This window comes from Leucopleurus acutus (assembly GCF_964270905.1).
Source record: "Leucopleurus acutus genome assembly, chromosome: 1".
Taxonomy (NCBI): Eukaryota; Metazoa; Chordata; class Mammalia; order Artiodactyla; family Delphinidae; genus Leucopleurus; species Leucopleurus acutus.
In genome coordinates, this window is record NC_139142.1 from 79,584,781 (window position 1) to 79,589,345 (window position 4,565).

Genomic DNA, 4,565 nt, shown 5'->3' on the forward strand with positions numbered 1-4,565 from the left:
TCTTTTTTAAAGGATCATATGCATTATAAAAAGATGATTTGTCAAATAGAAATCCATTAGTAATTTTTCTTTCCAGAATGATATAACTTTGAAAAATGAAGATTATTAAATAAGGAAAGTAACCTAACTCACAATAAATTCATTCTCATCATTACTGATAATGATAATCACTCACAAAACATATCCTGAGGTCCTTTGCATATTCATTCATTAACCAAGCTGGCAAATCATCACTTTGACACATGGGTTATCCATGACTATCAGGCACATGGCTCTGTAAGTTATCCAGCCAGGGACCCCTACTTTATCTAAAGAGTAAGACATTGGTCAAAATTTTGTTTTCAAACTTTTATTGAAAAGCCAAGGGTGTGCTGAATCCCTTTGCAGAAAAGACGCTTCTCATATGAGTGGAGGCTGTGGACACCACCTTCCACCTGAGCTGAGGATGTTCCCTTCTCAAACTTGAGCTCTCCAGAATACATCATGGCTTGGACTTGGGTCGAACTCTTGGCACCAATGTCCTGGCAGGAGTGCTAGATGCCGGCAATCAGGTAGGGAACAAATCTGTGCATGGATCCTTTATCCTGCACAGCCCCAGACAGCCCCTGGGCCACCTTGATTTTGTCAGCTTCACTGAAGTATCGGTTCTGGGTGCTGAGATGCTTGTCCATGGCACCGAGAGAACCCATACCATGATATTTCTTTAGCTGGATCCCATCAGAGAAGAAAACTCGCCAGGGGCTTCAGTGGTAACAGCCAGGAGGGAGCCCATCATAACTGTGGAGACCCCAAGGGCCAAAGCTTTGGCAATATGGCCCACATTTTGGATTCCTCCATCAGCAATGACAGGGACGTCAAAGCACCGTGCATATTCTGACACGTTGTACGCTGCTGTTGATTGGGGCCGCCCACAGGCCAGCACTTCTTGAGTGATGCAGATGGAGCCACTGCCCATTCCCACCCTCAGGGCATCTACACCAGCACCAGTGAGGTTCTTGGCCTGAGCAGCTGTGACCACATTGCCTCCAATGACTTGGAGACTGGGGTATTTCTCTTTGATGTATTTAATCATGTTGATCTGGAAGACGGAGTTTCCCTGGGAAGAGTCCAAAACCATCACGTCCACACCAGCCTGGACTAGCAAGTCCAGCTGATACTTGTCATCCTTCTGAGTGCCGATGGCTGCTCCACACAGCAGCTGCTTCTCGGCATCTTTCGAGGCCAGTGGGTAATCTCGGTTTTTCTTCAGGTCTGTCTGGGCAATGATGGCAACCAGCTTATCATCTTCATTTACAATGGGTAACTTTCCCTTCTCGCTGTGCTGCAGAATTTCATTTGCTTCCTTCAATGTGATGCCTGCAGGGGCTACCACCAAGTCTTCCCTCTTCATCAAGATCGCTCCCCAAAACCGGTCATGCTCCTCCTCCTTGAGAAAATCAATGTCCCTTAAGGAGATGATGCCCACCAGGTGGCTCCCCATCCGGCCTGTGTCAGTGATGGGGATACCACAGAAGCCATGCCGGGCCTTGGCTTCAAAGACATCCCACACTCGATCCTTGGGACTGAGGACCACAGGGTCCATGATGAATCCCTGCTCATATTTCTTCACTTCACGAACTTCATTGGCCTGGACTTCTGATGTACAGTTGTAGTGGGTGAAGCCAATACCACCTGTAAGCGCCATTACTATGGCCATCCCAGCCTCTGTGACTGTGTCCATGGGTGAGGAAACCAGTGGGGTCTTCAGAGTTATCTTTTTAGTCAGAGCAGAGGTCAGGTCCACTTGGTCTGCAGTGAAGTTGACGTACCCGGGGAGAATGAGAAAGTCGCTGTAGGTGAGACTGTCCGTGCAGTTGAACAGCTGCTGTGCAGTGAGTCTATCGTCTGGCATGTAGGATGTGCCGCCGCTCTCAGGTAGTTGGCCATGGCTGGCACAGGGCAAGGCCGAGCGTCTCCGAGGACCACGTCGCAGAGCCAAAATTTTTATATACTAGTAATTTGGGGGGAAAGCTTAAATCACCATTATAACTTCTAGTCACTTAATTCTAAATGACTTAGACTGAATTTCTTATAATGTGTGTTAAGCTAAAAAGAAAAAGTACTTTTGATTATTTAGAAATTTCAAAATTCTGAAATTTGTGAAACACAGTTCTTACAGCAATGATTCATCAACTAAGAAATAATATAAATGGGGTTGTCTATTATTGCAAGAGTCAACACATTTTTACTGACATGCATGCCTTCTTAAATAGCCTAAAGTTCTTTTCTATTATGTTAAACGACCAGTATCCTCCAGATCTGAACTAGACAAACCAAGGTACACATTATTGAAAGTCTTGCCATGAGTCATTTGGCAATTATCTGAGAATAATTACCCTTGGAATCCTGACTCACAAATAATTTAGCTATTCAGCCCACCTTCTTTGTGCAAAAGCTTAGTGTGAAATGGGAACCAAGGAAATAAAATAAACGTCTGTTTCCAATATTCAGAACATCTGCATGAGTAAAAATTATTCAAAAAGATACCATGAATTTTTTAAATGAAATGCAGCATGTAAAAATTAAGCACTTGATCTTTTCCTTTATATTTCATTAAAAAATTCTAACTAGACTATCACCAGCTGTACATTTTACTACATTTTATATTATGGCAGGCAGTCAAAGCAATACTGCATTCTTTCTCATCTGAATTCCACATAAAAATTAATTTTAAAAAAAAAGGAAAAAAACAGAGCATGTCTTTTGTCAGATGCAACGAAGAGTTAAGGATGTCATACAAACCGAGAAGAGACAATAAAAATGATCCAAAAACAAACTTGATTCCAAATAGAAAGTCTGAGATAAAAGAAAAGTGATATTGTTTGATTTCTTGTTAATTCAGACTTCCTAAAAGAAATGGAAATTTGGATAAGAAATTTTGTTTAGCTTTGGAGAAAGGATGCACATAATTTATAAGTAAAACCTGAGGAAATGGAGAAAGTCATCTTACTGGTTATTTTTTGTCCTGTAGCCTGACGATTCATAAACCAAGCAAGAAGAATATGCAAGTTATAAATCAGGAATCAACCAATACCAATCAAGTTTCCATATTTTTAAGAGAAACAAAGAATAATTAGGGAAAACATTCCTAAGACAAGCAAGAATTATTGTCTTGGGCTTCTCTGGTGGCGCAGTGGTTGAGAGCCCGCCTGCCGATGCAGGAGACACGGGTTCGTGCCCCGGTCTGGGAAGATCCCACATGCCGCGGAGCGGCTGGGCCCGTGTGCCATGGCTGCTGAGCCTGCGTGTCTGGAGCCTGTGCTCCACAATAAGAGAGGCCACAACAGCGAGAGGCCCGCGTACCGCAAAAAAAAAAAAAAAAAGAATTATTGTCTTAAATAGGCAGATCAAACAATATCACTTAGGTTTCGGTTGGCATTTCCAATTGCTTTATGTAAATTGATTAGTCCAAGGATTTGAAAAGTTTTCCTCTTTAATTTAAAAATATTCATTCTGTTAACAAGTAAGCAAAACAAACATGGCTCACACCCTTAGCTTCATCTGTAAAATGAAAAATAGCATTGAGATAGCATCTCAATAAATGTTGTTCCCTTCCCCATTACCTCTCTATCTCACATTAATGGAAAGTCACAGGCCATACAGAATGAATACCAGATAGATAAGATCCTTTAGGTTAAGTGACAACATGTGTCTTTTGCTTGGCTTTTGGAAAATGTTGATTGCCTCTAACAACAATATTGCCTGTAATCCTCATCATATAATAAGAAATGAAAATAAGATATTATTATATTTTTCTCTTTTGAAAAAAATGTCATTGAATTTTTAAGATAGATGTATCATATTCTTAGATGATAAAGTTTTTTTTTAGAAATGCTATACATTTCTGTTACATTAGAAACACTAAACATTACTAAGATGTACAAATTCAAGTATACTGTATATGTTCATTTTAAGATTTATATCCATGCTGTAGATCACGAAAATAAATTGAATGTTCTATAATATTTGTCTTTTAAACCAAAACCCAGGGTGGAGAGAGATGGGAAATAATAACACGGATTTACTTTTTTAATACTTAGCCACGGCTGATCTCATATTTGTAAAGGAAAGTAAAATTATGATGTTAATATTGTAGAACTGACAACACACTTAAAAGAATGTAACTCTACACTGTTTTCTATTGCCTATGAAATCCTAAGAAAACAGAATTTTATCAACAGAATTATTGCTATGAAAATTATAGTAATAACTGGCAGTATTTTCATTATTTTTTCTATTTACTAGGAAAAAAGTAGAAAAAGGATGAAGCATGTGATGCCTTTACTTAATATCGCACTACCTCACCTTAGCATATGGCTACATAAGGATTGAAAAAATTGCATGGATTTTGTTTTGAATTTCATTTAAATTAGAATTTTCTCACATGTTCAATCTTATGAAATTTGCTAACATTTGATCTTCGCTTCAGTAATCAATCTTTTGTTTTCCTTTTTTGTTGTTCTTGTTATGACTTTTTTCCCACTTCTACTATAATCTTCCTGAAAAAATGTTATTAATATTTGGGC

At 39.3% G+C, this 4,565-nt stretch overlaps 1 pseudogene across 1 annotated transcript; it reads right to left on the reverse strand.

The window, feature by feature from the left end:
- Positions 1-341: 341 nt before the first annotated feature.
- LOC309968798 (inosine-5'-monophosphate dehydrogenase 2-like) lies at positions 342-1,932 on the reverse strand (annotated as a pseudogene). The gene has a single exon. The product of its transcript is annotated as an inosine-5'-monophosphate dehydrogenase 2-like (transcript).
- Between the last annotated feature and the right edge of the window lie 2,633 nt (positions 1,933-4,565).